Raw genomic sequence first — 11,433 nt, 5'->3', positions numbered from 1 at the left:
AGCTTCTTTCTCTTTGTTATCGGAGGATATTTCCTTTGGCCCTATAGTCTCCAAAGGGATCAGAAATATCTGTTCTCAGATTCCACAGAAATAAGGCTAGCAAAGAGATCCACGAAATACAGATGTAACTCTGTGAGATGAATTAACAGAACACTAAGCAGTTTCTCAGAAAGCTTCTTTCCAGATTTCATCTGAGGATATTTCCTTTTTCACCATAGCCCTCTATGGGCTTCCAAATATCACGTTGCCAATTCCACAAGAACTGTCTTAGCGAAAGGCTTCTTGAGGGGAAAGCTGTAACTCTGTGAGATGATTTCACAGAACACAAAGAAGTTTCTCAGAAAGCTTCTTTCTCTTTGTTATCGGAGGATATTTCCTTTGGCCCTATAGTCTCCAAAGGGATCCGAAATATCTGTTCTCAGATTCCACAGAAATAAGGCTAGCAAAGAGATCGACGAAATACAGATGTAACTCTGTGAGATGAATTAACAGAACACTAAGCAGTTTCTCAGAAAGCTTCTTTCCAGATTTCATCTGATGATATTTCCTTTTTCACCATAGCCCTCTATGGGCTTCCAAATATCACTTTGCCAATTCCACAAGAACTGTCTTAGCGAAAGGCTTCTTGAGGGGAAAGCTGTAACTCTGTGAGATGGTTTCACAGAACACAAAGAATTTTCTCAGAAAGCTTCTTTCTCTTTGTTATCGGAGGATATTTCCTTTGGCCCTATAGTCTCCACAGGGATCCGAAATAACTGTTCTCAGATTCCACAGAAATAAGGATAGCAAAATGATCCACGAAATACAGATGTAACCCTGTGAGATGAATTAACAGAACACTAAGCAGTTTCTCAGAAAGCTTCTTTCCAGATTTCAACCTAGGATATTTCGTTTTTCACCATAACCCTCTATGGGCTTCCAAATATTACGTTGCCAATTCCACAAGAACTGTCTTTGAGAAAGGCTTCTTGAGGGGAAAGCTGTAACTCTGTGAGATGATTTCACAGAACACAAAGAAATTTCTCAGAAAGCTTCTTTCTCTTTGTTATCGGAGGATATTTCTTTGGCCCTATAGTCTCCAAAGGGATCCGAAATATCTGTTCTCAGGTTCCACAGAAATAAGGCTAGCAAAGAGATCCAAGAAATACAGATGTAACTCTGTGAGATGAATTAACAGAACACTAAGCAGTTTCTCAGAAAGCTTCTTTCCAGATTTCATCTGAGGATATTTCCTTTCTCACCATAGCCCTCTATGGGCTTCCAAATATCACTTTGCCAATTCCACAAGTACTGTCTTAGCGAAAGGCTTCTTGAGGGGAAAGCTGTAACTCTGTGAGATGATTTCACAGAACACAAAGAATTTTCTCAGAAAGCTTCTTTCTCTTTGTTATCGGAGGATATTTCCTTTGGTCCTATAGTCTCCAAAGGGATCCGAAATATCTGTTCTCAGATTCCACAGAAAAAAGGCTAGCAAAGAGATGCACGAAATACAGATGTAACTCTGTGAGATGAATTAACAGAACACTAAGCAGTTTCTCAGAAAGCTTCTTTCCAGATTTCATCTGAGGATATTTCCTTTTTCACCATAGCCCTCTATGGGCTTCCAAATATCACTTTGCCAATTCCACAAGAACTGTCTTAGCGAAAGGCTTCTTGAGGGGAAAGCTGTAACTCTGTGAGATGATTTCAGAGAACACAAAGAAGTTTCTCAGAAAGCTTCTTTCTCTTTGTTATCGGAGGATATTTCCTTTGGCCCTATAGTCTCCAAAGGGAACCGAAATATCTGTTCTCAGATTCCACAGAAATAAGGCTAGCAAAGAGATCCACGAAATACAGATGTAACCCTGTGAGATGAATTAACAGAACACTAAGCAGTTTCTCAGAAAGCTTCTTTCCAGATTTCAACCTAGGATATTTCGTTTTTCACCATAACCCTCTATGGGCTTCCAAATATTACGTTGCCAATTACACAGGAACTGTCTTAGCGAAAGGTTTCTTGAGGGGAAAGCTGTAACTCTGTGAGATGATTTCACAGAACACAAAGAAGTTTCTCAGAAAGATTCTTTCTCTTTGTTATTCGAGGATAATTCCTTTGGCCCTATAGTCTTCAAAGGGATCCGAAATATCTGTTCTCAGATTCCACAGAAATAAGGCTAGCAAAGAGATCCACGAAATACAGATGTAACTCTGTGAGATGAAGTAACAGAACACTAAGCAGTTTCTCAGAAAGCTTCTTTCCAGATTTCACCTGAGGATATTTCCTTTCTCACCATAGCCCTCTATGGGCTTCCAAATATCACTTTGCCAATTCCACAAGTACTGTCTTAGCGAAAGGCTTCTTGAGGGGAAAGCTGTAACTCTGTGAGATGATTTCACAGAACACAAAGAAGTTTCTCAGAAAGCTTCTTTCTCTTTGTTATCGGAGGATATTTCCTTTGGTCCTATAGTCTCCAAAGGGATCCGAAATATCTGTTCTCAGATTCCACAGAAAAAAGGCTAGCAAAGAGATGCACGAAATACAGATGTAACTCTGTGAGATGAATTAACAGAACACTAAGCAGTTTCTCAGAAAGCTTCTTTCCAGATTTCATCTGAGGATATTTCCTTTTTCACCATAGCCCTCTATGGGCTTCCAAATATCACTTTGCCAATTCCACAAGAACTGTCTTAGCGAAAGGCTTCTTGAGGGGAAAGCTGTAACTCTGTGAGATGATTTCAGAGAACACAAAGAAGTTTCTCAGAAAGCTTCTTTCTCTTTGTTATCGGAGGATATTTACTTTGGCCCTATAGTCTCCAAAGGGATCCGAAATATCTGTTCTCAGATTCCACAGAAATAAGGCTAGCAAAGAGATCCACGCAATACAGATGTAACTCTGTGAGATGAATTAACAGAACACTAAGCAGTTTCTCAGAAAGCTTCTTTCCAGATTTCATCTGAGGATATTTCCTTTTTCACCATAGCCCTCTATGGGCTTCCAAATATCACGTTGCCAATTCCACAGGAACTGTCTCAGCGAAAGGCTTCTTGAGGGGAAAGCTGTAACTCTGTGAGATGATTTCACAGAACACAAAGAAGTTTCTCAGAAAGCTTCTTTCTCTTTGTTATCGGAGGATATTTCCTTTGGCCCTATAGTCTTCAAAGGGATCCCAAATATCTGTTCTCAGATTCCACAGAAATAAGGCTAGCAAAGAGATCCACGAAATACAGATGTAACTCTGTGTGATGAATTAACAGAACACTAAGCAGTTTCTCAGAAAGCTTCTTTCCAGATTTCAACCTAGGATATTTCGTTTTTCACCATAACCCTCTATGGGCTTCCAAATATTACGTTGCCAATTACACAGGAACTGTCTTAGCGAAAGGTTTCTTGAGGGGAAAGCTGTAACTCTGTGAGATGATTTCACAGAACACAAAGAAGTTTCTCAGAAAGATTCTTTCTCTTTGTTATTCGAGGATATTTCCTTTGGCCCTATAGTCTTCAAAGGGATCCGAAATATCTGTTCTCAGATTCCACAGAAATAAGGCTAGCAAAGAGATCCACGAAATACAGATGTAACTCTGTGAGATGAATTAACAGAACACTAAGCAGTTTCTCAGAAAGCTTCTTTCCAGATTTCATCTGAGGATATTTCCTTTTTCACCATAGCCCTCTATGGGCTTCCAAATATCACTTTGCCAATTCCACAAGAACTGTCTTAGCGAAAGGCTTCTTGAGGGGAAAGCTGTAACTCTGTGAGATGATTTCACAGAACACAAAGAAGTTTCTCAGAAAGCTTCTTTCTCTTTGTTATCGGAGGATATTTCCTTTGACCCTATAGTCTCCAAAGGGATCCGAAATATCCGTTCTCAGATTTCACAGAAATAAGGCTATCAAAGAGATCCACGAAATACAGATGTAACTCTGTGAGATGAATTAACAGAACACTAAGCAGTTTCTCAGAAAGCTTCTTTCCAGATTTCATCTGAGGATATTTCCTTTTTCACCATAGCCCTCTATGGGCTTCCAAATATCACTTTGCCAATTCCACAAGAACTGTCTTTGAGAAAGGCTTCTTGAGGGGAAAGCTGTAATTCTGTGAGATGATTTCACAGAACACAAAGAAGTTTCTCAGAAAGCTTCTTTCTCTTTGTTATCGAAGGATATTTCCTTTGGCCCTATAGTCTCCAAAGGGATCCGAAATATCTGTTCTCAGATTTCACAGAAATAAGGCTATCAAAGAGATCCACGAAATACAGATGTAACTCTGTGAGATGAATTAACAGAACACTAAGCAGTTTCTCAGAAAGCTTCTTTCCAGATTTCATCTGAGGATATTTCCTTTTTCACCATAGCCCTCTATGGGCTTCCAAATATCACTTTGCCAATTCCACAAGAACTGTCATTGAGAAAGGCTTCTTGAGGGGAAAGCTGTAACTCTGTGAGATGATTTCACAGAACACAAAGAAGTTTCTCAGAAAGCTTCTTTCTCTTTGTTATCGGAGGATATTTCCTTTGGCCCTATAGTCTCCAAAGGGATCCGAAATATCTGTTCTCAGATTCCACAGAAATAAGGCTAGCAAATAGATCCACGAAATACAGATGTAACTCTGTGAGATGAATTAACAGAACACTAAGCAGTTTCTCAGAAAGCTTCTTTCCAGATTTCATCTGAGGATATTTCCTTTTTCATCATAGCCCTCTATGGGCTTCCAAATATCACTTTGCCAATTCCACAAGAACTGTCTTAGCGAAAGGCTTCTTGAGGGGAAAGCTGTAACTCTGTGAGATGATTTCACAGAACACAAAGAAGTTTCTCAGAAAGCTTCTTTCTCTTTGTTATCGGAGGATATTAACTTTGGCCCTATAGTCTCCAAAGGGATTCGAAATATTTGTTCTCAGATTCCACAGAAAAAAGGCTAGCAAAGAGATCCACGAAATACAGATGTAACTCTGTGAGATGAATTAACAGAACACTAAGCAGTTTCTCAGAAAGCTTCTTTCCAGATTTCATCTGAGGATATTTCCTTTTTCACCATAGCCCTCTATGGGCTTCCAAATATCACTTTGCCAATTCCACAAGAACTGTCTTAGCGAAAGGCTTCTTGAGGGGAAAGCTGTAACTCTGTGAGATGATTTCACAGAACACAAAGAAGTTTCTCAGAAAGCTTCTTTCTCTTTGTTATCGGAGGCTATTTCCTTTGGCCCTATAGTCTCGAAAGGGATCCTAAATATGTCTTCTCAGATTCCACAGAAATAAGGCTAGCAAAGAGATCCACGCAATACAGATGTAACTCTGTGAGATGAATTAACAGAACACTAAGCAGTTTCTCAGAAAGCTTCTTTCCAGATTTCATCTGAGGATATTTCCTTTTTCACCATAGCCCTCTATGGGCTTCCAAATATCACGTTGCCAATTCCACAGGAACTGTCTCAGCGAAAGGCTTCTTGAGGGGAAAGCTGTAACTCTGTGAGATGATTTCACAGAACACAAAGAAGTTTCTCAGAAAGCTTCTTTCTCTTTGTTATCGGAGGATATTTCCTTTGGCCCTATAGTCTTCAAAGGGATCCCAAATATCTGTTCTCAGATTCCACAGAAATAAGGCTAGCAAAGAGATCCACGAAATACAGATGTAACTCTGTGTGATGAATTAACAGAACACTAAGCAGTTTCTCAGAAAGCTTCTTTCCAGATTTCAACCTAGGATATTTCGTTTTTCACCATAACCCTCTATGGGCTTCCAAATATTACGTTGCCAATTACACAGGAACTGTCTTAGCGAAAGGTTTCTTGAGGGGAAAGCTGTAACTCTGTGAGATGATTTCACAGAACACAAAGAAGTTTCTCAGAAAGATTCTTTCTCTTTGTTATTCGAGGATATTTCCTTTGGCCCTATAGTCTTCAAAGGGATCCGAAATATCTGTTCTCAGATTCCACAGAAATAAGGCTAGCAAAGAGATCCACGAAATACAGATGTAACACTGTGAGATGAATTAACAGAACACTAAGCAGTTTCTCAGAAAGCTTCTTTCCAGATTTCATCTGAGGATATTTCCTTTTTCACCATAGCCCTCTATGGGCTTCCAAATATCACTTTGCCAATTCCACAAGAACTGTCTTAGCGAAAGGCTTCTTGAGGGGAAAGCTGTAACTCTGTGAGATGATTTCACAGAACACAAAGAAGTTTCTCAGAAAGCTTCTTTCTCTTTGTTATCGGAGGGTATTACCTTTGGCCCTATAGTCTCCAAAGGGATCCGAAATATCTGTTCTCAGATTCCACAGAAATAAGGCTTGCAAAGAGATCCACGAAATACAGATGTAACTCTGTGAGATGAATTAACAGAACACTAAGCAGTTTCTCAGAAAGCTTCTTTCCAGATTTCATCTGAGGATATTTCCTTTTTCACCATAGCCCTCTATGGGCTTCCAAATATCACTTTGCCAATTCCACAAGAACTGTCTTAGCGAAAGGCTTCTTGAGGGGAAAGCTGTAACTCTGTGAGATGATTTCACAGAACACAAAGAAATTTCTCAGAAATCTTCTTTCTCTTTGTTATCGGAGGATATTTCCTTTGGCCCTATACTCTCCAAAGGGATCCGAAATATCTCTTCTCAGATTCCACAGAAATAAGGCTAGCAAAGAGATCCACGAAATACAGATGTAACTCTGTGAGATGAATTAACAGAACACTAAGCAGTTTCTCAGAAAGCTTCTTTCCAGATTTCATCTGAGGATATTTCCTTTTTCACCATAGCCCTCTATGGGCTTCCAAATATCACTTTGCCAATTCCACAAGAACTGTCTTAGCGAAAGGCTTCTTGAGGGGAAAGCTGTAACTCTGTGAGATGATTTCACAGAACACAAAGAAGTTTCTCAGAAAGCTTCTTTCTCTTTGTTATCGGAGGATATTTCCTTTGGCCTTATAGTCTCCAAAGGGATCCGAAATATCTGTTCTCAGATTCCACAGAAATAAGGCTATCAAAGAGATCCACGAAATACAGATGTAACTCTGTGAGATGAATTAACAGAACACTAAGCAGTTTCTCAGAAATCTTCTTTCCAGATTTCATCTGAGGATATTTCCTTTTTCACCATAGCCCTCTATGGGCTTCCAAATATCACTTTGCCAATTCCACAAGAACTGTCATTGAGAAAGGCTTCTTGAGGGGAAAGCTGTAACTCTGTGAGATGATTTCACAGAACACAAAGAAGTTTCTCAGAAAGCTTCTTTCTCTTTGTTATCGGAGGATATTTCCTTTGGCCCTATAGTCTCCAAAGGGATCCGAAATATCTGTTCTCAGATTCCACAGAAATAAGGCTAGCAAAGAGATCCACGAAATACAGATGTAACTCTGTGAGATGAATTAACAGAACACTAAGCAGTTTCTCAGAAAGCTTCTTTCCAGATTTCATCTGAGGATATTTCCTTTTTCATCATAGCCCTCTATGGGCTTCCAAATATCACTTTGCCAATTCCACAAGAACTGTCTTAGCGAAAGGCTTCTTGAGGGGAAAGCTGTAACTCTGTGAGATGATTTCACAGAACACAAAGAAGTTTCTCAGAAAGCTTCTTTCTCTTTGTTATCGGAGGATATTACCTTTGGCCCTATAGTCTCCAAAGGGATTCGAAATATCTGTTCTCAGATTCCACAGAAAAAAGGCTAGCAAAGAGATCCACGAAATACAGATGTAAGTCTGTGAGATGAATTAACAGAACACTAAGCAGTTTCTCAGAAAGCTTCTTTCCAGATTTCATCTGAGGATATTTCCTTTTTCACCAGAGCCCTCTATGGGCTTCCAAATATCACTTTGCCAATTCCACAAGAACTGTCTTTGAGAAAGGCTTCTTGAGGGGAAAGCTGTAACTCTTTGAGATGATTTCACAGAACACAAAGAAGTTTCTCAGAAAGCTTCTTTCTCTTTGTTATCGGAGGCTATTTCCTTTGGCCCTATAGTCTCCAAAGGGATCCTAAATATGTCTTCTTAGATTCCACAGAAATAAGGCTAGCAAAGAGATCCACGCAATACAGATGTAACTCTGTGAGATGAATTAACAGGACACTAAGCAGTTTCTCAGAAAGCTTCTTTCCAGATTTCATCTGAGGATATTTCCTTTTTCACCATAGCCCTCTATGGGCTTCCAAATATCACGTTGCCAATTCCACAGGAACTGTCTCAGCGAAAGGCTTCTTGAGGGGAAAGCTGTAACTCTGTGAGATGATTTCACAGAACACAAAGAAGTTTCTCAGAAAGCTTCTTTCTCTTTGTTATCGGAGGATATTTCCTCTGGCCCTATAGTCTTCAAAGGGATCCCAAATATCTGTTCTCAGATTCCACAGAAATAAGGCTAGCAAAGAGATCCACGAAATACAGATGTAACTCTGTGAGATGAATTAACAGAACACTAAGCAGTTTCTCAGAAAGCTTCTTTCCAGATTTCAACCTAGGATATTTCGTTTTTCACCATAACCCTCTATGGGCTTCCAAATATTACGTTGCCAATTACACGGGAACTGTCTTAGCGAAAGGTTTCTTGAGGGGAAAGCTGTAACTCTGTGAGATGATTTCACAGAACACAAAGAAGTTTCTCAGAAAGATTCTTTCTCTTTGTTATTCGAGGATATTTCCTTTGGCCCTATAGTCTTCAAAGGGATCCGAAATATCTGTTCTCAGATTCCACAGAAATAAGGCTAGCAAAGAGATCCACGAAATACAGATGTAACTCTGTGAGATGAAATAACAGAACACTAAGCAGTTTCTCAGAAAGCTTCTTTCCAGATTTCATCTGAGGATATTTCCTTTTTCACCATAGCCCTCTATGGGCTTCCAAATATCACGTTGCCAATTCCACAAGAACTGTCTTAGCGAAAGGCTTCTTGAGGGGAAAGCTGTAACTCTGTGAGATGATTTCACAGAACACAAAGAAGTTTCTCAGAAAGCTTCTTTCTCTTTGTTATCGGAGGATATTTCCTTTGGCCCTATAGTCTCCAAAGGGATCGGAAATATCCGTTCTCAGATTTCACAGAAATAAGGCTATCAAAGAGATCCACGAAATACAGATGTAACTCTGTGAGATGAATTAACAGAACACTAAGCAGTTTCTCAGAAAGCTTCTTTCCAGATTTCATCTGAGGATATTTCCTTTTTCACCATAGCCCTCTATGGGCTTCCAAATATCACTTTGCCAATTCCACAAGAACTGTCTTTGAGAAAGGCTTCTTGAGGGGAAAGCTGTAACTCTGTGAGATGATTTCACAGAACACAAAGAAGTTTCTCAGAAAGCTTCTTTCTCTTTGTTATCGGAGGATATTTCCTTTGGCCCTATAGTCTCCAAAGGGATCCGAAATATCTGTTCTCAGATTCCACAGAAATAAGGAGAGCAAAGAGATCCACGAAATACAGATGTAACTCTGTGAGATGAATTAACAGAACATTAAGCAGTTTCTCAGAAAGCTTCTTTCCAGATTTCATCTGAGGATATTTCCTTTTTCACCATAGCCCTCTATGGGCTTCCAAATATCACTTTGCCAATTCCACAAGAACTGTCTTAGCGAAAGACTTCTTGAGGGGAAAGCTGTAACTCTGTGAGATGATTTCACAGAACACAAAGAAGTTTCTCAGAAAGCTTCTTTCTCTTTGTTATCGGAGGGTATTACTTTTGGCCCTATAGTCTCCAAAGGGATCCGACATATCTGTTCTCAGATTCCACAGAAAAAAGGCTAGCAAAGAGATACACGAAATACAGATGTAACTCTGTGAGATGAATTAACAGAACACTAAGCAGTTTCTCAGAAAGCTTCTTTCCAGATTTCATCTGAGGATATTTCCTTTTTCACCATAGTCCTCTATGGGCTTCCAAATATCACTTTGCCAATTCCACAAGAACTGTCTTTGAGAAAGGCTTCTTGAGGGGAAAGCTGTAACTCTGTGAGATGATTTCACAGAACACAAAGAAGTTTCTCAGAAAGCTTCTTTCTCTTTGTTATCGGAGGATATTTCCTTTGGCCCTATAGTCTCCAAAGGGATCCGAAATATCTGTTCTCAGATTCCACAGAAATAAGGCTAGCAAAGAGATCGACGAAATACAGATGTAACTCTGTGAGATGAATTAACAGAACACTAAGCAGTTTCTCAGAAAGCTTCTTTCCAGATTTCATCTGAGGATATTTCCTTTTTCACCATAGCCCTCTATGGGCTTCCAAATATCACTTTGCCAATTCCACAAGAACTGTCTTAGCGACAGGCTTCTTGAGGGGAAAGCTGTAACTCTGTGAGATGATTTCACAGAACACAAAGAAGTTTCTCAGAAAGCTTCTTTCTCTTTGTTATCGGAGGATATTTCCTTTGGCCCTATAGTCTCCAAAGGGATCCGAAATATCTGTTCTCAGATTTCACAGAAATAAGGCTATCAAAGAGATCCACGAAATACAGATGTAACTCTGTGAGATGAATTAACAGAACACTAAGCAGTTTCTCAGAAAGCTTCTTTCCAGATTTCATCTGAGGATATTTCCTTTTTCACCATAGCCCTCTATGGGCTTCCAAATATCACTTTGCCAATTCCACAAGAACTGTCATTGAGAAAGGCTTCTTGAGGGGAAAGCTGTAACTCTGTGAGATGATTTCACAGAACACAAAGAAGTTTCTCAGAAAGATTCTTTCTCTTTGTTATCGGAGGATATTTCCTTTGGCCCTATAGTCTCCAAAGGGATCCGAAATATCTGTTCTCAGATTCCACAGAAATAAGGCTAGCAAAGAGATCCACGAAATACAGATGTAACTCTGTGAGATGAATTAACAGAACACTAAGCAGTTTCTCCGAAAGCTTCTTTCCAGATTTCAACCTAGGATATTTCGTTTTTCACCATAACCCTCTATGGGCTTCCAAATATTACGTTGCCAATTACACAGGAACTGTCTTAGCGAAAGGTTTCTTGAGGGGAAAGCTGTAACTCTGTGAGATGATTTCACAGAACACAAAGAAGTTTCTCAGAAAGATTCTTTCTCTTTGTTATTCGAGGATATTTCCTTTGGCCCTATAGTCTTCAAAGGGATCCGAAATATCTGTTCTCAGATTCCACAGAAATAAGGCTAGCAAAGAGATCCAGGAAATACAGATGTAACTCTGTGAGATGAATTAACAGAACACTAAGCAGTTTCTCAGAAAGCTTCTTTCCAGATTTCATCTGAGGATATTTCCTTTTTCACCATAGCCCTCTATGGGCTTCCAAATATCACTTTGCCAATTCCACAAGAACTGTCTTAGCGAAAGGCTTCTGGAGGGGAAAGCTGTAACTCTGTGAGATGATTTCACAGAACACAAAGAAGTTTCTCAGAAAGCTTCTTTCTCTTTGTTATCGGAGGATATTTCCTTTGGCCCTATAGTCTCCAAAGGGATCCGAATTATCCGCTCTCAGATTTCACAGAAATAAGGCTATCAAAGAGATCCATGA

The sequence above is a fragment of the Macaca nemestrina genome, chromosome 18 (assembly GCF_043159975.1).
Source record: "Macaca nemestrina isolate mMacNem1 chromosome 18, mMacNem.hap1, whole genome shotgun sequence".
NCBI lineage: Eukaryota > Metazoa > Chordata > Mammalia > Primates > Cercopithecidae > Macaca > Macaca nemestrina.
This window is presented reverse-complemented; position numbering follows the sequence as displayed.